The following is a 23,296-nucleotide window of genomic DNA, read 5'->3' on the forward strand; positions in this document are numbered from 1 at the left end:
GCAACAGTTATCTTGGAGAAAGATTTGTGAATGTGATGGTTTTGTAAGATTTTAACGAAGTCAGAAACTGATAGCACCAGCTAGCGCCAGGCACGATGCAGGCAGGTGCTGAGCAAGCTTCCCCAGCTCAGCCTCTGCCAATGCACGTCCCCCCGACCTGCAGCACTGCAGCTGTTCCTCTTCGTGCCAAGTTGTGTGGTGGTGGTTTGGGGATTTGGAAAAACACATTCTCTGCACAAATACATTTCAGGTCTCCAAAGGGCAGTGAATTAACCCACTGTATCACTTCCAGTGTAATGAATTTTTAAATTCCTCTTTCTAAGCACAAAAGCCTCTCTCTCTCTCTCTTTTTTTTTTTTTTTTAGTTTCCCTGCAGGGCACAGCAATGAGTATCCTTTTCATTCTTCTTTAGCTCACTGCTACATTTTGATCTTTGCAGTTCAGCTGCAATACACTACTTTAAAAGATAAGCATACTTTCCTTATAGATAAAAAAAAAAAGAGAGAAATTTCTTTGAACTATATTTATTAAATTAACAAGGTGGGAGAGGAAATATTTTAATAATTCAGGGGCAGATTCTTTACTCTTTGAAGCAGTGATGAGCTCTCTGTGGTGGCAGTGATCTAAGTTTGTGCCAAGAGTGGGGGTGCTGGAAAGAAGTATTTGTTTTATTTGGCTGTTAAAAGGGTGCTCATCTCATTACCTGGTTTGATATGAGTTATAATAATGTATATGAGTGCTGAACAACCATACGCTGAAAGAGATCTCAGGTTTTTAGATCTAGGTTGCAGTTTTTAGTCCTCTACAGCAGCCCTGTAGAAGAGATGCAAAACTGCTGGCAGTGATCTGAAAGAATCACAGTTATGAAGTGGTTGATCAACAAAGGAAGCCATGACAATTTAATGAATTGCCAGAAAGTCATCTCATTTATTTACCATGATTCATATTTATATTCTCTACCTTTTTGAAGGAGAGCAACTTAACTTCCTATGTTTCATACCAGAACTGAAGTGCACTTTCTGAGGGTGTGTGGTAGGTGTCCTGGGCTTAGATGAGATTCAGCAACCAGTTACACCAAAGGTTCATTGTGTTTCCAGATTTAAACCAATGCATCACTCCATTGATGAAGATGATCTTCAGTTCCAAAAATTTCATTTTCCTGCTGAGATAAACAAAAAATGCATTGTTTAGCAATATAGTTTTTGCTTACTGCAGTTTCCCAACTTCAGATTTAAAAACAAAGCAATGGGAAATAATGAAAATTTGAACGTCAAACTTGTTGCAGTTCACCTTGTCCCTTAGATAAAAGTAATCAAAGGGTAGTGGGAAAGGGCTGTTTGTAGTTTTTTTTTTATTTTCTTAGGATCAGTTCAAGTTGGGTCAAAAAAACAAAAGAATCTTCTCCTTTCCCTCCCTCAAAAGATATCCCACTACCCACAAACAATTTTGTCCTTTCTCTAGAAAATAAGGATTGATTTTTTTCCTTAACAATTCATTTCCTCTTTTTTTTTTTTTTCCCGCTTTGATTATTCCATTTTTTCATATTGCAAATTTATTTGTCCATTTTTTTCCTTTCAAGGAAAATTCTAACATGTTAAGAAACAATAAACTTAATTAGAAAAGGGGAGAGGGAGAGGGAGTGTCAGGATATTTATCTGTTACACAGTGAGAATATTTTCCAGCTGTTCTAGTACATAGGTCCCATCACAGGGATTGTGAGAGGGATCTCAGTAATTCTCAAGAGCTTCTGGTTTCGTTAATATCTTCACTTTCTGTTTATTGATGGGAATTCTTTTCAGAAGTAGACCTACACTTAGAGGTGTCAGAGTGTTTTTGTTAAAAGTCTGAAAGTGAAACTGAGAAAAGCAACAGACATTTTCTGTATGTACAAACAAAGGGAGAAACATGGAAGCTATGTGACTTTTTGTAAAGAAACACTCTTACATGCTAAAAAGATACAGCACATGGGGCATTTCCCATTGGAAAATGAAAGGGAAGGTGCTGAGTGATATATCAAAGATCTATGAATTAAGGTGGATAACTCTTTAAGAACGTAAATGACCTCAGGAGGAATTTTTGGAAGTGGAAGAAGCTAGTTGTTTCACCTTCCCAGGGGTGTGTATGAATTTCAGGCTCTAAATCTGCAGCACAGATGAGGATATTCCGTATGCTGAACACATAATAAGAGGAACATTTTAACCTGAAATGCTTGTGATCTAAGTTGGATGACAACGAATGACAGATGAACCTAGAAGTGGCTTAGTGTATGGTATTCAACACATAAGGATGCCCTCCTGTGCCCGTTGGTGACCTGAATTACTGTAGCCAGATTACCCATATGCTGGCTGATAACCATGGAGCAACTGTGCTCCCTGGGATGAATCCCTCCAGCCCAGCACCTTTTCTCTGGTGCTGTTGGCTTGTGGTTGTCTGGGTAAAGAAGCTCAACAGCTGTTGGATTCCTCCTTGTGCAGCTGCTCATATCTGGGTATTTAAGAGTTTGCTATCATGTGACTTTGGAAGGCAGAGAAATCTTTGGAAGTGCCCCAAAGCTGGCATCTCAACCACAGCTGTGAAAAAGCTGGACAAATCTAAGCAGGTAATTAAATATACAAGAAATTTTCAGAAAGAAAAGAAAAGAAAAAAGAAAAGAAAAGAAAAGAAAAGAAAAGAAAAGAAAAGAAAAGAAAAGAAAAGAAAAGAAAAGAAAAGAAAAGAAAAGAAAAGAAAAGAAAAGAAAAGAAAAGAAAAGAAAAGAAAAGAAAAGAAAAGAAAAAAAGAAAAACTCTCTTATTGTTTTCCTTGTTCTGGGTCTAATTCTGAAAAATGCTGAGTCCCTAGGCACTGAGCACATGGAAATAACAAAATTCAGTTGGCTTATTTATAATACCACTTTGCATCTAATGTGAGCACCACCTTAGTTAGAGAACCTCCAGCTAATGACACCTTTAAGAGGTTCTGTATATACAAAATACTAAATATTGTTTCAAATTGCATTAGCTTATGTTTCCTTACTTAGCTTGCTTGAACAAATAGACAAACAACATTATTTGCTTTATCCACATGAGAACTAGCCTTTCAAGAGGCTTGTGCTGAAAGTCCTTTGGCACAACCTGGTATAAGTTCCCTGCATGTCATTTATGTGAGCTGTGAGAGACTCAGACCTCTTTGGCCCCTAGAGGATCTTACCTCCAGTCTTTACCAATTTGTCTGTTTTAAAACTAAGGATATGTTGTATTCAATTATCTCAACTGTAACTCCTTATTAGTTTTTAGCCACAAATTCAGTGTAAACTCTGAATTTTCTGAATGCAAAAGCCTTAAAGACATACCCATGAAGAACAGCATAACAATGTCACTTCTGAATAGTGCAAAATCAAAATAGTCAACTGTGCCTTACATGTTAGTTCAGGAAGATGTAATGGTGCTTTTTATTTTATATTTCATGTATAAGCCGTTCAGAGAAAGGATTTTTTTTTTCCCACACTACCTAATATTGAGGTTCTAATATTGTCTGTCTATGTCTACCACAAACAACCAAGAAAGATTAAAATCAAATTTCTGTATCAGATCACAGTCTCATTGTTGGATAAAATATTATTGGAAGACAAACTATTCCTAAAGCACTGTCTTACTGCAGATTTACTTACTTATTTACTTACATATTTTTGTAGGAGGAAGGAGGTTAATTATTTTTTTAATACTTATAAAAGAGAATAAAGGTGTATCAAGAACTTGCTGCAGGCAGTAATGTTGAGTACTTTAAATACCCCTCCTTAAAGTGGTGGAGGAATATTTTTAACTTTCTGAAAAATATTGAATCTCATTGTAATATCTTTTGGAATGATTAGAACACTTTGGTCAACTAGAAAGTATGCACACTTTTTTAATAGTTGCATTATTCTAACGGTTCCATGATTGAAAGGAATAAAATTTGATAATAACTCCTCTTTGATGACAGATAAGTTTTAAAAGATAAAATATATCAGAACCTTTTAGAAAGTCAGAAAACTCTGCTTAGCCAAATTCAGCAACAATAAATTCCATTAAAATCTTTTCAAAGATAGTATTAACCAAAACCACAGAACAACTCTCTTTCACTTTAAAACTTGCAGGATGCTTTTAAAATGTTGTTTGACCCTCACTGAGGTAAAAACGGGTTTTACCATTAGTTTAAGTGAAATAAGGAACAGATTAAAATGCTAATCTGTATTACTGAAAGTAAAATGAATGCTAGAGGTCTAAATTATAGAGCAGGGGAGAAGGCAATGTATGCCTGAGAAATCTGAAACAAGTTTTAAACTGAGGAAGATTCAGCAATTTTATAGACTAATTTAGATTGATACCCCAATAAATTTACCATGCAAATTACACTTCTGTGAGGTCATGAAGGGTTATCAACAGTCACACATGGAAGACTTCTGGAAGATAGGTCTTCTGTTAGCACATATCAATTAGAAGAATAGTAATTTTAGAGGCTACTTGGGGTGCTGTCTGGCATAGACCTTCCACAGAGGTCAGTTACAAAAGAAGACTGAAAACACGTGGACTTTAATGCCATTAAGGAAGTCAATTTGTCCTCTTATTCATTCTCCTGGAAATCAATAATACTAGATGAAATTCATCTAAACTTCGGCAGTCAAAATCTTGGGCAGCCATTATAAGCTAGTGCTCTAGATTCCTTCTCTTGTGAAACCATGCAGGAAATGAACTCGTCTACATTAACACCTCTTCCTACTGACTGTAGTGTGAATTAAGAGGTCTGACTTAGACTAGAAGTGAATTAAGAGGTCTGACTTAGACTAGAAGAATAACTCTGAAATGGACATAGAGAGACGAGATGAATCCTCCCCATTTGGATTCTACAAACTGAAAATGCTGGAGCAGTATTCATGAGGATATTTCGCTATTTTCCTCCTAATTATATCTACTGCTCACTGAAATCAATAGGAAAATTTTTACCAGTTGCAATTAGTGCCCATGCTGGCCCGCAGTTTCTACATTCACATACAATTGTCAAGAAAGGACATATTTATTAGCAGGAGATTATCACTGTGTTATAACTTTGCTCATGAGGAAGTGCAGCCATTGACTGCATTACCCAGGAGCACTCTTCTTTTCTCAAGATGGCAGTAATTGTTTTCTTTTTTAGGCAATGCCGTCAGTTGACTGAAACCATGACATGTGCTTTCTGTACACACACCTCATTAACAACCTTACAGGCCTTATAATAAGGCCAATACATAGTTTTAAACCCTTCTATATGGAGAATTCAGAACAGTGTATAATTACAAAAAAAAAAAAAAAAAAAAAAAAACCAACAAAAAACAACACACACACACAAAAAGAAACAAAAACAAACAAACAAAAAATACAAAACAAAAAAAAAACACCTCCCCAGTACATTATGACCTGATTCATTTTGTGTATTATCACTGTAAAATAAACAGTTAATTTAGTGACACTTAACTATAGAACTTAACATGTGAAACATTAATAGCATATACTTTTTTTCCTGTAAATCTGTACTAATCTTACTGATGGTGAACTGGTGGCTCAGCAGTAAGCAAATAAACATAATCTAAGGACAAGCTAGCTATGTAAACCTGTTGACAATCGTGTCCTCTCACTTGATGCATCTGCACATGTTAAGAAAATGTATTTTAAAATAAGGATGTAATTTATTGTCAAGCTGGTCACAAGTTTTGCAGTATGTTGAATGACAGAAGGTGGTTTGTACATGATGAAAGAGCAGAAACAATGAGAAGAGGAAAATAGCAGGACAGTTTGTGAGATTAAAGACAATAAAGGCCATTCACAAAGAATCAGCATATCATGAGGAAGAATAAATACAGTATAATAGTGTCATTTCCAAATAAATACTTATCCAATACGCAACAAACACACACATCCCTGACAAAATAAAGTGTACAAAGAAATACAAAATGAATTACAACATAAAAATAAACCTTATCTTGTAAGGCTTGTAAAGTAATTAGCAAATACAATACATAGTCATTAGCACTGTAAAATATCCATGGTTTAGGGTACATAATGTGTACCCTAAGAGATATTTCCAACTGAGAAGCTGTTCAAGTAAGTTATTGCCTTTGATTATGTATGGTTTCTAGTACGTGTTCTGTAAATCAACAGCTAAAATGAAGTCTATGTTTTACAGTTTCTCTCCCTTAAGAGAGACACTATAGTTTGAGTAGACCAAAGCAGGTGCTTTTGCAGGATGGAATATAAGATTCAGAAGCTGAAGGAGCCAGCATTGCACATTCAGAATGCTGAAGGACAGCATTGCACTGTAGCATTTGCAGTGCCTCCCCCCCCCCCCCCCCCCCCAAAATTAAAACAAACAAACAACAACAAAAACAAAGGCAGCTTTTTTAATCAAGTGAAGGCCTGTAAGGGGGCAGTGAAAGTAATTTACAGAGTGTTACAACTCTGCTACTACCTTCACCATGGTTGAATTTACATCTGCAAATGTCCCTGTCTGTTTCTCTTGGACAATTAGGTTCATTCTGTGTGTAATGGTTGCTCAGATGGCTCTACATTGCGAGCAGCATGAGTTTTCACACGTCAGGCTAAAGTTGTACAGCCCCCAGAGCTGTACACAATAGTACCAACATGACTGTTTTGCTTCTGTTTTAGTTTCATCCATACACTGGACATTAAGTCACTGTATGTATAAGTGACTGAAGCAATATGCCTTATAATGTGCCCTCAAATTCTTTGCTTTCAAACCTCCTAGGAATGGATTTCACACTGTATTTTATTTTAACCAGAACAATACATTGCTTTCAGTTGTTCACAGAAGAGAAGTCAGGAACAGCAAAGGAGAATTTAAAAGTTTTTTCATCAATAAAATCTTCATTAACCAATCTAAGTGGGTTATTTATCTACCAAGTATATTTTAAGTAATGCCTATTTTAGGCTAGTACCTAGAGACTCCTCAGACTGTTGCGTTAAAAGGAGTGAGCAATAGCACCAAGCAGACATTCTGCCCCCAGAGGTTACAGTCTTAGACTATGTTATTTGGTCTTTAAATATATATATGTGTGTATGTAAATATATACAGGCTACCTGAATGTGGAGAATAATTTATGTGTTCTTTCAGAAACTTATTGATAATAATATATGAATAAGGGTGCATGCTCCTTCAGGCAACACTAAGAATTTTTTGCAGATATGTAAGTAAAACCTAATCTAATGGAGACTGATGTGTTCTGAAACATACAGGGGACAATAGACAAAAATAATTTAATTACCATTCGATATTGTTCATGGTAAAGAAAGTGTAGGGCTTCAGTTACTATCTGTAATTAAAAGTCTCATAAATCCATTTCATAGCTGGGAAAGTATATGCCTCAAAGGTGGAAAATAAAGCATATTAGACATTCAAACACAGCTAAGATTACAGTAACAGTGGAAATTTAGGGCTATGCATCTGTGAAAAAGGACTGTGCTTCTCTTCGTCTATGATGGACTAATGAATGACCCTAGAGCAGTGGGATTTAAGATATAAACATTTATCTTAAGGGTTTCAACTGGTTATCTTAGGCAGCTCACTGCTTCACTAAGAACCTACCTGGTTCCTGGTAGACCCCAGCCTGAGATGCCAGTCGCCTTATGAGATCTTTAAGGCTCCCCATAGTCATGCTGAATTCTGGGTTTCATAACTTGTGATGGGCATTCACTTATTGCCCACTATGGGACTGGAGCCAGGCTGTTCACTCAGATTTTGGACCATGGGATGACATTGTCCTTACTGGGGAACTCAGATGATAAACTTTCTGATTGTTAGGGTTATCAGCCAGGTGCCTTTACATAAATAAAGTTTTCCAAAGTCAAAAAATGACAATGAAAAAGGAAACTTTTTCTGTCCATTAAAAATACAATGAAACATTGCATTGCACAGTTGCTGGGAAGACAGAAATCTCATTAGAAAGCTCTGTTCTGTGTCACACAAGGAGAAAAGAATGACAGAAAAATCCAGTGAACCCTGATTTCAGAGAGGAAAACCTTTTATTTTCCCCTTAATGATTTTAAATCCTTTGGGGAAAGAACTGTGAGGGTGGAGGAGGAGCAAAGGAGAGGTCAACACCTTTTTGTGATAAGATAATATTTGCAGGGGGGCTGGTAGGGGACAAGAGGAGAAGAAAAAAAGACAGTAAACATGATATTTAATTTAAAAGGGAAAGCACAATTGAAGAAACTAGTTTATTAAATAAAACAGCAGCAAAGCAGTTTTAAAAATCCTATTGCATATTCCTTTGGGCAGGTTCAAGATATGGTTAAATTGATACCTGCAGTGGTTCTGATCTAAACTAATAAAATGAAAGGAAATGCTCCCATTAACTTTAACAAGCTTTGGATCAATCCCCTGATGAATTGCGCTGCTCACTGGCTTATAGCTGAGCTACACTAGCTGTCAAACAACCCAAAAGTCTCTCCCCTGGGTATCTTGGCATATAACCCTTAGGTACGCTTACAAAACGACATGGGGAATGACACACAAAGAAAGGAAAATGGGCATTTCTGATGCCAGACACCATCCGTCTTCAATTAAGTTAGCTTCCGAAATGTTTCAAGTATCCAGGCTCTTTTTGAAAGCCCAATTGACCCAGAAGTCTCTAACAAAGCAATCCTTAAAACCAGCCACATAGTTAGTTTGTTTGCTTGATGGGGGGTTCTTAATGCCATAAACCCCAGTGCAGAAGTTAATAATTTCATACATTATCTCTTTGAATATGCAATAGAAAACTCGAGGCAGCTGTTTGAACTTCCCTTTAAAAGAGGACAGATTGCCTTTATTGTGTGCACTACTTCATGGGTTGTTTGAGGCCAGGGCAATTATGGGATGAATGACTTCCCTTTAGCTGTTGATGTGTAGGCTTGTTGTTGTGTGCATATTGTTAGGGGCTTTTTTTTTATTATTATTTTTTAAATGAAACATGGGGCCATGTGATAAAGCAACAACAGAGATGACAGGTAATGATCAAAAAAGGAAACAGTCACTACTGACTTGGATTTGTATTGTCTTGTAAATGAAAGAATTGGAATAAGTTACATTTCTATGGATGTCATTCTTACTGGTTTACCACTCCAAGTGTGGGTGTGATTTTGTGCTGTAAACAACACAGGTAAGAAGTAAGCAAACTTTTCAAATTAAGCTCTGTTTTTCCTCTTGGAATTTAGTGGTATTTGCCACAGGATAAATTTTTAGCTAATGTAAAGGTTTTTCATTTTTATTCACTTGTGAGACAAATGGTCTCACCAACTGACTAATAAGTGGACTATTTTTTCACTTTTGCTGGAAGTAGGGTAACCTTCTAATTGGAAAATTATTCTTAAAGTTGAATTATATACATAGGAATAAAATAATTTCTGTAGGGTCCAACTGGCTACACTGGAAGGACTCTTCAACAAACTGCTTATTATAAGGTTACTATTTTCTGAAGAAAATGAGGTCAGAGGACCAAACCTATAATGAAGCCAACTGACAATTCTTTAAGGGAGTTGTACAAAAAGAAGAAAAATATATTTTTGTTCCAGGAAACTCATAGAAGTGGTTATATGATGTAAAATGCATATATACCTAATAATATTTGAGACACACTTGGATATCTGAGATGTTTGAGCATTACTACCACATATGACATGATACTTACTGGAGTTTCTGGAGTAATTGCTGCAGGTGAGGCTGGATACCTCAATGGTACTAGTACCTGTGGAATCATAGAACAGAATCATAGAATATCCACAAGGATCATGGAGTCCAACTCCTGGATCCAAACAAGACCACACAAAAACAAACAAAAAAAAACAAACAAAAAACAGTTCATGTAACTCAGAGAATTGTCCAAATGTCTCTTGAACTCTGTCAGTCTTGGTGTCATGACCACTGCCCTGAGGAGCCTGTCCCAGTACCTGACCACTGTCTTGGTGAAGAACCTTTTCCTAACACCCAGCCTGACCCAGCTCTGTGCCATTTCCTTGGGTCCTGTCGCTGTCCCCAGAGAGCAGAGCTCAGCACCTGCCCCTCCACTCCCCTTGTGAGGGAGCTGCAGGCCGCCATGAGGCCTCCCCTCTTCTCTGGGCTGAACAAACTGAGTGACTTCAGCCACTCATACGTAAGGAAGTTACCTGAATTTTGTGGTCAGTGAAATTATCCAGGAGGAAAGACAGACTATCTACTTTATCACTTCCTGCCCCAGACAGGATGAGTACATAATGTAGGTGTCTGTTCTAGTGCCCAAACACACTCTTGGTGAAGAACCTGTTCCTAATATCCAACCTGAAATTCCACTGATATGGCTTCATGCCATCCCATGGGTCCTGGCCACCAAAAAGAATAAATCAGCATTTCACCCTGCTCCCCCTTGTGAGGAAGCTGTAGACTGTTTGAAACTATTGAATTTAGGCCTCTCTTTATTATGTTCCTATGGTTAATGAAACAGATTTTCTGACACTGCACATTCCTTAGAAGCATCTGTACTGATTTAAAACTTCTCAGAATAATCTGACAAAATTATTAGGTAAAGCCTTAATTTGCCACAAGTGTGTACAGAAGCAATATTAGTATAAAGGTACATATAAGTTTTCAGTTCCTTGGCAAATACATAGAAAATGTAAAGTAAAATAGGGGGAATTATCAGAAATATTTTTCAGACTATTTTGAGAAAAAGATGAACAGAAATGTTTGAGACCATACGATGTACCTTCTGCTCTATTTTTATAAGTTTTCTTGAACTTTTAAATTCAGCCAAAATAAATTACATTAATAATGTCAAACAACAAAGTATTGCATTCTGAACATACCTAAAAAGAAGACTTAGATCAATACACATGCATGGTTTTTTCTATATCATTTAGTGTTGATTGAACATATTTGCTGAGATTGACAAGATTTCATGAAAGGTTTTGTTTCATTGCCTACATTTTCTGTTAAGATAGCTTGGTTAAAGCTGTTGGAATTTTTATCTTTATTACTGATACTTCCTAGCTAGCCATGAAATTTAACCTCATAAATTTGATTTTATTTAATGTATTCTGTCTGTCTTTGCCTACTGCATAGAGTATAAAATATGTCATCAAAGCTATCTTGAGTTAATATTCCAAGAAAATATTTTATTTTCCAGTGATGAATGAAAATGACTTATTATCTTGTTAGCATGACAATATATATATGCTGAATTATATATATATATATATATATATATATATATATTTCCTTTAATTCAAAGATAGTAATTCAAAGATGTTCATTAAAAACTGGAAAAAAATCTTGGAAAGAGCTTAAAAAGTCTTTTGAGGTTCATTTGCATAATTCCTTTTTTAGAGCTTTAATTAACAGGGATCTGTAAGTGTTCTTCCCACTTGTGTTGCAATTTCCCATGCAAATACAAATTAGGAAATACTATTTTTACTGCACCAGAAGGACTATATATGCTGATAGCACTTAAAACCAATTGTCATATTGTGAAATTAAATCTTCTGGACATTTCTGTTAATACATTTAGGGCTACATTTCCAGGGCTAAAATATGTTTTGCTTGTTTGAAAAAAACTCATAGTGATGAGTATAAAATTAACTTTGTCAAAATCAGATGGAAATTTTTCAGTGGTGATGGAGGGGCTAAGATTTCACACTTGGACACCTGCAAACACAGAAGCAGTGGTGGTTCCTCAGGTGAATATACCAGAGTGGAACAATGATCTTGGATACTGGTACAGAAAATAACCCAGTTCTCCTGGCAATGTCTTCAAGTAAACATGAAAATTATATTTTGTCATTATGGCATATGCAGAAAAGAGACTGATATAAGAACTATTAGGGAGTTCTCCCTCACTTCTTGTTTTTCCTCCCAAGTGGACTTCCAGGCTTGAACTTTGGGCTGTTGTAAATTGTAACATTACTGAAAAACAACCTGCAGTTCTTAATGCAATGAGTAAATGAAACCTAAAAAACTGGATTAGGTAATTTCAAAATTCCTTTTTTTGCTTGTTATTTTTGTAGCTGTTTACCTATACTTAACTGTCTGGAATTCATCACTACTTGCAAACCATTCTACATTTCTTTGGTCTTTATGCTTTTCACTTTGACTTTCTTTTTTTTTCTTTTTTTTTTTTTTTTTCCTCAGACTCTTTCTCTGATTTTGTCATAAAAACATCTTACATACATGGGTGGCTCTTTAAAGAAGTGGCATCTACAGGAAACATCTTACATATGAGTAGAGTTGTGGGAGTTACTTTATCTGTTGAGCTACAGAATAAGAGGGATATAGTTTAATTTATACTGAAATGTTTTGCAGTAATTTTTACTTGCAAATCTTGAAATAGGAAAAAGATGAAGCAGGTCAAAAAAATAGTTTTTCTCCATCTTTTGCATGGAAGATGGGTATTTGTTATTCTAGTCTCAGTCCTTAAGAAGTGGCCACAACTGTACCTTATAGATTTAACTTTAATTAAAATTAAATCTTTAGTACTCTCTATAAGTATTCTCTATAACAAAGATCCTTGCAAAATCCAAAAAAATACATATTTTTCAACTTACTGATTTTAATTTATGCCATCATTTTCCTTTGTCTGCTACTTTTCTGTGCCTGTGCTTAAAATCATCTTTATCTGCCATAAAGCAACACTTTGTTTTCTCTTACTCTCGGATATCTAAAACTACCTTTACGATATCTCTTGGATATCTAAAACTATCTCTATCTCTTGGATATTTAAAACCAACAAACAAACAAACAAATTAGACTTGTACCATGAGCACAGGGCCATAGATTTTTTTTTTTTTTTAAATTATTTTCTTGAATGCAACAATAACACCAAAAAATAATATATGTTGAATAATGGCAACCTTTATAAAGTTGTCTTTATTTATTCACCAAACCAAATTTATTCGGTATATTCATTATTTGATATTTGACCTACTCTGGGGTGTGTTCATAGGAATCTTGTTTAAAAAAGAATGTTGAGACTGAAAAAGGAGTAAAGCCACTAGAGCTGCCCTTATAACATAATCTACATGTCACCATCCCATAAGTCTTCTTCACAAGATCCTCATGATGATATAAATAGGAGTTTAAGAAGAGTTATCTGGCAAACTTCTGCCTTTCTTAAAAAATCATCCTTGTTACTGAAAATACACAAACTTTCATTAAAAGTCTCTTTTATAAGCTACAAAGTTATGCTAAATAATACCAATTTAGATGCTCTGAAATGGACGAAACCAGCATTTACATGTAGCTAAATCAGAACGTTGTTATTCTGGTGAGTTTTAACCTAATAAGACACATTTTTAGTGGAGATAACATTGACAGCTATTAAGAACAGTTTGATTTACCCACGGTTTGAAGGAATATGGAAAGGTCAAGATTAAATTCCCCAAAGATCAGCATAATGATACACAGCACACTACAACACTTATCTTCTTTGTGATGAAATACAAAAATACAGTAAAATGGGAACTCTTATACTGCACAATGTTTAATTCATGGAATACTCAAATAAATATGCAAATAGAAGGCTCTTTCTATGCTAGATGTCATAAATACACTTCAGCTATATTAAGTGTTCCTCATCAATACACATAACATTATGTTTTAGTTAACAAGAACAGCAAAGGTTTTGGATGAAATAAAGTGTTAAATGAAATTTAATTATGGTAATTAAAAAAAAAAAGCAACAACTAAGTTACACTAATTCTTTTGTGCAATTGTGGATATCTGTTTCTGCTACTATGAAGATATAACACACTTAATATGATCCCTTTCCCTCATGACATCCATATCCTAGAAACAAATAATTGTTTAGGTTGGAAAGGACCCTAAAAATCAGCTAAATCCAGCCCTCCTACCATGGGCAGGGACACTTCCCACTAGACCAGGTTGCTCAAAGCCGCATCATTCTCAAACATTTGTAAACCATCCCTTCTTCATTAAACCAGGGGTCCTAATAAATAACCTTATAACTAAATTTTGGTCTGAGCAACCTTGTTGTTGACTGTGCTTTGAGCAGGAAGTTGGACTGAAGACCTCCTGATGTTGTTTCCAGCCTGAATTATCTTATACCTTATGAAGTGGATGTATTTCTATGAAGATATTTAAAACTGCACAAAGAAGACAAAACAACCAACTATTAATTATAAATAAAGGGAATAAATAAACAATGATCAACATTCAGTTTCTTAAGTTTAAAATTGATGCTGCAACTGAAAAACCTAATCAGACATTTTCTGAAATGGACCAAGTATTTTATGGAAGTTCCATGCATGAAACTTATAGCAGTTTCTATACAATGAAAAATTAAACTGTATAGCTGATTTGGAGGTATAACTGGAGCACAGAAATACCATAAAGTTAAGTGCTAAATGACTTATTAGTGTTACACAACAATTTTTCATATCAGAAAGGCAATCTTGTTTTTTCAGCTCCCACCACTTCAGTGATAAAAAACAAACAAATAAATAAAAAAGTAAACAAGCAAAGATCAATTTCAATCTAAGAATTACCATAAGATTGTGTTGATATTAATAACAATAAAAATGATGATAAAAGTCCAGTCCATCTCTCTTAAGAGTCATCAATAATGACACCGATATTTTGGAAAAAATAATTGTTTGTTTAATCGAAAATATTAATTTGCAGAAATGTACCCAAACTAAGGCACTGGAAAGACAGGTCCAGCCTAACTATATGGGAGATGTAGTAAATGGTAGAACAGTATTGATAACTATAGTCTAAGACCAGCAGTCATCAGTCTGGAATAAACCTCTTCCATTTCTTAAATATTTAACACTTAGCATCTATGTTACTATACTAATTGTATGAATTCTGTGATTCTGTGAATTCATTTTCTAAAAAAATAAAATTATCGAGCCATAAGTTCATAAATGGTGAAATGAGAAAGGGTCACCAAGTTTCTTCTTCCTATCAGTGTTTTAGCAATTTCTGTGTGAAGGTGACAACTCTTGGTTGAAGGTGATCCTTCAGAATATTGTTTATCATTAATTAAAGTTCCTAAAATGTTTTAGACAGTGATACAAAGTCTTTCTGTTATTCTGAATGTATTTATTTATTTGACCTCCAGTACCAATTTGCATTATGTCAAAGTTGCTAGACAAGTTGCTGTATTCTTTTTTTTTTTTTTAATAAAATGAACAAAATAGGCAGCTTCAGGTTGTAGTTCATCACCTGAAATAGATGGCTAAACTAGGTTAGGTCATTTTATTTTATTTTTTAAATGGACTTGGTGCCTTGCACTGGTACAAACATCCACCCTGTAGACATTTAATAAACTGAAAGCTTCCCTTGGTAGGTTGCTCAGCGTTTTCCCCTGGTTGCTTAAAATGTATAGCATTTTTTTTTCCTTCTAGCTTTAATGTTCCCTTAACAGCTTACTGAAGGTATTACACTCACAGAACAGACAGATGCATAAATGTAAGACTTTTTGAAGAATATAACCAACAGGCAGGACTGGCCAACATCCACAGGAGAAAGCAGGAAGAAGTAGATGATGTGCAATCAAATAAAGATAAAAGCAATGAACATACTGGTTAAGAGTTTTGAAAAAGGTAATATGGCATGCTGAAAAAGAGGATGTGAAAGACAAGGGGATTTGAAATGTGCCTAGTCCTAGTTTGGAAGCAGTAGAATAATTCACACTCGATACCATATCGATTGCGATATGTAGCAATGCTGGCAATTGATAGAGATAATAAATAAATAAATAATAAAATCTGGTCCTAAACATGCTTCTTCAAGACACTGTTCTCTTATGCTCAGAAGAAAAGCTAGAGTACACTTTAACATTGATCCATTTGTGTCTTCATTCATATAATGAATATTCATTCAGTATATGTCTTGCAAAAAAGCTACATGTAATGCAGATGATAAAAGAGGGATGAAAGACTTTATTCAGTCAAGAATCTTCATAACATCAATGACATTTCTCTTTCCTTCTCTGGAATAATATATATAAAATGGCATCATGCAATGACTGTCAGTTACAGCACAAATTAACCAGATGTATAAAGTTGAGAACATCCAGCTCACTGAGCAATTGGTTTCATATTGGCTTGTAGATGACATAACCAGGATGGTCAGGATGAATACTGTATAACAACAATGTCCCCGTGATCTGATTATACTGATTATAACTTTATTACAAATATGTTCTTTTCCTAATGAATAGTTAATGGGTGCATTGGATTCCAGAACACTTCTGCTGTCACAGATAGTTTTAAATGTTCACTTAGGAATTAACATAAGGTTTAAGAGAAAAAAAATGCCGTTTTCATTTTCTCCATTTTCTAAATTGAAAGACTACATTAAAACATCTCCTTTGATGGCTTTTTTTTTTTTTTTTTTTTTCCCATCTATTGTCCTATGCCTTTATAATGTAAATTATTCATTTGATGAATACATTTTCCAGAGGAGCTTGGCAATATTAGTGGAGTGATTCTCTTATGACCATGAACAGACTGAAAATGAAACCTCCCAAAGGCCTTGGTTTTGATATCTGTGGTCCCTTTGTAATAACAGATACCATCATAAATTTCTCAGTAATCTTGCAGTGAGTTTATGTTTTGAACCAATCAAGTCTCCTTTGAGTAAAGCTTATGACTCTATGATAATTAATAATCTATGATCTCTTAAGGACATTAAGTTGAAAAACTTCACTTTCCCAGTGGTAACCTTTTACAACTCATCCTTTACCTAAATGATTCCTATTGAGAATTTCTTTTAGCTGACAGAGTGAGCAGCCTCTGCAGCTAATGACAAGGGACCTCCTTCATAATCTGGCAGCCCCTGGTACTGCACTATTGAGCACTGTGAGGGGTGAAATACCAGATTGAGGGATATGAGTAAAATATGCTTAGCTGTCTTTTTAACTTCAGGGTTTGAGACAAACTAGTTTGATGCAACAACACCCATTTAAACAACATCACAAAGTGTCACATTTTGGAAAGATCTGCAGGTAAATAGAGCTCCTGTAGACCTTCTCTTTGCCCTGTGGGCAGCTAGACATGAACCTCTGGTGTTGCTCAGTAAAGCGTTAGTAGATTGTGATTAACATTTTCTAATATTTGATCCAAATTGATCTCAGGTGTCAACAAAATTAGAGTTACATGATGAATTATTTTGTTCCCTGGTGGGCTTCCACCATTTTTTGTCAGGTGAATGACTCCCACAGTATGGTCCTAAATAAACCAGGAGGAGTGGAAAAATCTGGTTCTGAATAAAATTGCCTCTATGGTAGCCTATATTTCTTGCAATTCTCCATAGCCTACAGTTTGAGATTCTGTGTCAAATGTAGAACTAATTTCCTCTTGGGTAATTTTTATACAAGCCTGTAACATAATAAAGAACTTCCAGGAACTGACAGAGCTACCTGTTCTCATTCAGGTTAGGTCAACATTATTGAAAGGCTATGCCCTGGAAGTAGTGTAATATAATGTCTGCTGATCTGCTCTTTGATTTTAACAGCATCCATAACTTGACATGAATTTGTAATATGATCATAAATTATAAATTTACAGCAAAGTTATCCAGCAATTCTATCATGAAAATGATTTTAAATTAACCATCAACATTCACAGAAAGGAATTGCATTTGTAGATTGCCTTGTGAAATGATTTACTGATATGAATTTAAGCCCTGAGCTCCCAAGTCTCTGCAGAACCTTTCTTTTTGTTTAAGGAAAATATATTGGGGGATGGAGGCTTGAATTGTCTGAGTTAAATCAATGAAGTTCCAATGATTTTCATGCCTTTAGATACTACAGCATATACATGTAGAAAGGTAAATATATCAATATGATACTGTACTACATAAACTAGACACAGTCTGAATTTTAGATATTGGCAGTCTCTAGGTACCTACCACTCTGTTTCTGTCCAAAATAACTTTTGAGCAGTTTTGTAACTTTTTTGAACTTCACGCTTGTAAGAATCACAGCTAAATTAATCCTTTATCTGTCTCAGGGGTTATTTGTTCCTCTATTCAGTCCTGCTATACTGAGCACCCTGAGGGTGCTTACGATCTTGAGGATGCTTAGGATTCTGATATTGCTCTGGAATTGTATTGGCTGCACAAAACAGGAGAGGCTCTACCTTTATTCTGTACTTGAAGGTCAGGGCATAGGCACTGGATGTAGGAGAACTGTGTTCAGTTCCTTTCTCCACGCAAATTAGGTGAGCTTTTTCCTCACTGCCTCTTAAAAAGAGGCTGTCACCTTCAGGCTTCAGGATACTTAGTGGAGTGAAGTTGGACATATTTTGGAAATGCAGTGGGGCATCACAACAACACTAGCTCATTATTACTGCCACACTTTGCTATAGGGTTTCCTCCTTTGCAAGACACTTCAATGTTAGAGCATAGGTTCATTAGACGTGAAGCATGGTATATGTTTTTCAGGAAAGATATGGACAAACTGAAGAGTCCAGAGGAGAGCAGTGAAGTTGGCAAAAACATCAACTATGATAAAAATCTGAAAAGCATCGAATTATTTAGTCAAAACAAATGAAGACTAAAGAGTTAGCATGCATTAAATGTTGCCAATAGCAGAAAGTGTGCATATTGTTCACTAAATCTATTGTAGGTCATAAATAGGATAAAAAGACAGAAAGAAAGATTTAGCTTTGGAAGATTTTTTTCTTTAAGTGAAGATTTTTAAGCATTGAAACAGAATATGTTAGAAGCTGTGGTAGCTTAAAAAATGATTAGATAATTATCTTGTGGGAATAATCTTAGCTGTTCCTACATTCATACAGTAGGTTTACCATGCTATGAGTATTATATGATCTATGAATGACCCTTCAGACACAACTGTCTGCAGTCTTTGAAATCTTTGGACTTGGAGATGGACTTGGAGTTAGTCTGAATTTAGGCTGTGATGTGATTCAGAAATCCCCTTTGCAGATCTGTTCTCTGACTTCCCATTTGTAACCTGTTGGAGGAAGGAAGAATATGCTAAAGATTATGCAGAATACAAATGCTAGATGTCTGGTTCATTGGCATTGGGATCTCTCAGCATAAATCTAAGATGTCTCATGTCAATCACGACCTCCTAATACACCCCTGCAAAGCATGCAAATACTATAAGGCTATTAACATCCTAAATAAGTACTTAAAACAAATTCATTGGTACCTCAAACATTGATGAAATTGTTCTGGTGAATCCCAGAATCCCATAAGGAATATCTGTAGCTCCTCTCTTTCCTAGGTAGTGAACTAAGCACAAAGATGAAATGACTTGTTCAGAGTCACACAGGAAGTGTATGGCACAGTGTGGGAGCTGAATATAGCTATGAAGCCACAAGCCTTTCACTTCCTCTCTAAATTTCTAACCATTGGTATAAAACAACAATGGTTGTTCCTAGTAGAGAGAGGTGTTTTGTTAGTGAAATATTCTTGTGATGCACAAAGTAGCAGGGCTGTCTCAACTGTGGCATTTGGAAAGGAATATTTCTTCTTAGGAATAAAGAGACCTAGATTTATAGGTATTGATTAAAAAGTATTCTCAACACAGAGTAAAAATCAAGCCTGCAGCCAAGAAGCCCACAATAAAGTACATGCTTAATTGAGTGTAATAAGATGAACTCTGAATTATAATTGCAGGTGGAATTCAGAGGTTGGGAGGTGAAATAAACAATTTAGGATTATTGGAACAACCTGTCTTTAGTGAAGACTGGCATGTTTATATGCAGAGTATGACACCCAATGATTTTAGTAAGCAGCAAACAACTGCCACCATAATTTATATTCATTTGAGGCCTTCTTTGGAAAAGAGATCACTCATAATTCAAAGAAGAAATAGTGAGCATTTGCAGGGCAAAAGGAAAAACCATATCCACATGCCTGTACATCTAATGATCAGAAAACATTTATCAAAATACAGTACAAATTACTTTATTGTCCATAGTTAATACTTTCCACAGATTCAGAACAGTCTCAGACAAGTTTGTTCTAGAGTAAATGAACTCTAAAATAAAAGAATGCATTCTAGCACAATGTTAACAGGATAGAGATGTAATTTTGTACTCAACCAGAATACAAGATGGAGGTCATCTGAATTTAGTTTGTTCGTACTGTGTGTATGGTGAAGATAAAAAGATGTAAAACATTTTCTTAAGCAAGTGGTGAATGTAACACAGAAGTATGGCCTGTTAGTTGCATAGATTAAATAAAAACCTTCTGAATCATTACCTACCAAATAAATCACAATAACTTACTGTAACTATGTTTTCACACATACATATAACTATTTGTATATTATATATAGTATAAATGTTTTTTTGTAAATGTTTCTAGATTATTTTGACTTTTATATGGGAAAAATATCTTTGTTTAATAGTTAAAATGCTATTATACCTTATTTAACCAACACAAATACACAAATACAATGACAGACTGCTATTATCTTAGAAATAAGGAGAAGAAAATATAAAATGAGCATTATTGTGGAAGAAAAAAAAAAAGGAGAGACTGAAAAAAGACAACATTCTCATTTTAAATATCCACTTCACAGAAACAGCGACTAACACCCACAAAATTTGAAGGGCTGGGTTACAGAAAGCATAATGGGAAATGTTCTTATGAAAGGGTAGACATAGTTTTATGAAAGTCAGAATGGCCTAAATTGTCAGCGGAAGACACTTTAATAAAATTGTCCTGTATGGTTCATTTGTCTCATGAAATTTTTAGAAAAGAGAACTTGTTCAAAATTACTGATCATAGATTTGAAAAGAATATGTTTATGTCATACTCTACAAAAATACTTCTTTGCATACAATCTGTTTACATCCTTTCCAATTATGGAAATTAGTCCATATCGTCAAATGAAATAATTTTGTATGATCTTATCTGCTTTCCCTAATATCTACCAAACATTTTATAGGCTTTTCAAGATATAAGATTGAAACATGCTTCATTGTGTTAACCACTGTGTTGACCATTGTGTTGTGTTCACTGTGTTGACCATTTCAGCCATCATGAAAAGGTACGGCATACAGAAAAAATTAAGTTGAGTAGTAAAAATAAAAATGCACTGTAGATAGCACAGAGTTAGTTATTCAAGATAAAGTTTGTGTCATGACAGATGTAGGAATGTTACCTATTAGTTCAATATTTTGAATATTTTTAGGGGTCCACCATTATTTATGTATGGCTGTTCACATGTAATCAATTTAAGACTCTCCTCCAGAGATTCAGCTGTTAAGACAAATCACTTTTTGGAAGAAGATGTAAAACATACAAATTCTTTAGTAGTTGAAAATATAACGGTACCATTTTATGGTTATTTGCCAAAGAAGACTTACATAATGCTTCAATGTTAAATCTTCAAAGAACAGCACATACGTGCACTAACTAGTCCATGTACTTCTGCTTTTCTGTACAACAGGTAGATATATTTATATTATCTACACACTGAATATTTTTCATTCCCTGGCAGAGTGTTTTGGACCAGTAGTTAGGTTATGACAAAAAGAAAGGTAGTAAACATAAAACAAAAAGGGTTCTAAAATAACTTGATTTGGGAATTGGATCAATTTCTAGGTATTGTGTGTGTGAGTTTAGGATCTGAATCAAAATCCCATCTAGCTGCAGTTTTGGTGGAGTTTAAGCTTTTTAAGATCAGACTTAAGTCCATTTTTCCTCAGGAAGTAAATCTAATGGATTAAGGATGCATACCAAAACTGCCATTTTGGGACAGTACTAACTACTGTATTATTACTAGTTTAATATAAAGTCAGGCCAGAGAAATGTAGCTGCAGTATTCTGAAAAATGACAAAAGAATTCAGACCAAAGGAAGACAGAAGCTATCATTTTCTAGAGAGCTGTCTGTAAAATAAGAAAAATTCTTCTGAAAAATGTCTGGTACTTATTTTTATCGCAGTACAGAAAACAAGAATAGGTTATCCAAGAGAGTTCAACAACTAAGTAACTTGTCTTAGGGTAGGAGAAGGTGGAGACATAGTTCTACCTTCTGTACAAGCTATCTGCAACAAAATCTTGAAACCTCTATATTCTGTATTAATTGGTCTGACCACCAAATTGCAGCATCAGGGCACTGTAATGAAAAGTTGTCACTTCTGTACAGAACACATTCTTTTTAAACAAGCCAGCTTGAATATCAGTAGTTGTGTCACCTCAGGGCAATAAGCTCAGAATCTGGGGTAAATGGATGCCATTTTTATACTGCTCTAATTACGGAACTAGCTGCCCCCTTTGTCAATGGACATGCCTCAACATCTGCTTTGCACCAGAATTTCTCCCAAGGCCAGAGGAAGATTTTCCTGTGAAATATTTATTATAATTAACAGTTTTTCCATATGCTAGAGAACACTGCAAGCATATGGACTTATATCTACATGATCACTTTGTAGCCTTTGAGGTCAGACAGTGCTTCAGTTTCCACTGAATTATTGTAGACGTGGAGGGAATTAATATCTTTGAAATGGATATTTTATAAAAGAACATTTCATATAAATGTCATAAATAGGTAAACATAATGAATAACAGATGTTTTTCTAAGACATTTTTCAAAACTTCTTGTGGAATCATCTTCTGCAAAGGTTTTGTAAGAACAGGTTAGACAGACGTGCTAATTATGGACCAGATATCAAAGCCATTCTGAATGTTGGGCTAGCACTAGAAAATTTCAGCTCTTTTTGATTTGTGGGCTACCAAAGCATTCCATTGGGGATGCAGAAATTTCACACATTTAAGGTGATTTATAATGTACAGAAGCTTGGTCTTAATTGCTTCTCACAGTTAGCCAACATTCATGTCCAGATAGAAATTAAAAACTGCTGGACTGTGGGTAGGTCTTTTTCAGACCTATAGGTCTTTGGTGTATGTGTGTGTCTTTGCCTGTTCTGGAATTTTTGCTTAACCCACATGTTGGTCCTGGTGACACACTTCCACAACTTTTTTCCAGGGGAGGACATTTTCCTGCAGTTTCTCTTGCCACTAGTTATTCCAATAGTAGCATGTGCACTCCATATGAATTTAATAACAGAGAGAAGCTGTTATTGAGGAAGCTGCTGCAAACTTTCTGTCCCCTGAGAAGAGATATTTTATTAGTTTTGAAGGCAGGCAACTAGGTAATGCTGTCAAAAACTTGTCTTGTTCTCTGCTGAAACTGTGCATTTATTTATGTTGTTTATTTTTATTTTCCCAGTAGTCATTGTAATGTAGTCACTTTAATAATCAGCTGTAAGAAGAAATAACTTACTGCTACAAGTCATCATACCACATGCATAGTTAAAGCCTATATGAGCA

At 35.1% G+C, this 23,296-nt stretch overlaps 1 long non-coding RNA gene across 1 annotated transcript; it reads right to left on the reverse strand.

The window, feature by feature from the left end:
* Positions 1-778: 778 nt before the first annotated feature.
* LOC137853094 (uncharacterized) lies at positions 779-19,298 on the reverse strand. Its single transcript, XR_011094236.1, has 3 exons — positions 19,160-19,298; positions 9,677-9,733; positions 779-1,159 (listed from the first exon to the last, which is right to left on the reverse strand). It is a non-coding gene; the product is annotated as an uncharacterized lncRNA (long non-coding RNA).
* Between the last annotated feature and the right edge of the window lie 3,998 nt (positions 19,299-23,296).

Source organism: Anas acuta, chromosome 3, assembly GCF_963932015.1.
Source record: "Anas acuta chromosome 3, bAnaAcu1.1, whole genome shotgun sequence".
Taxonomy (NCBI): Eukaryota; Metazoa; Chordata; class Aves; order Anseriformes; family Anatidae; genus Anas; species Anas acuta.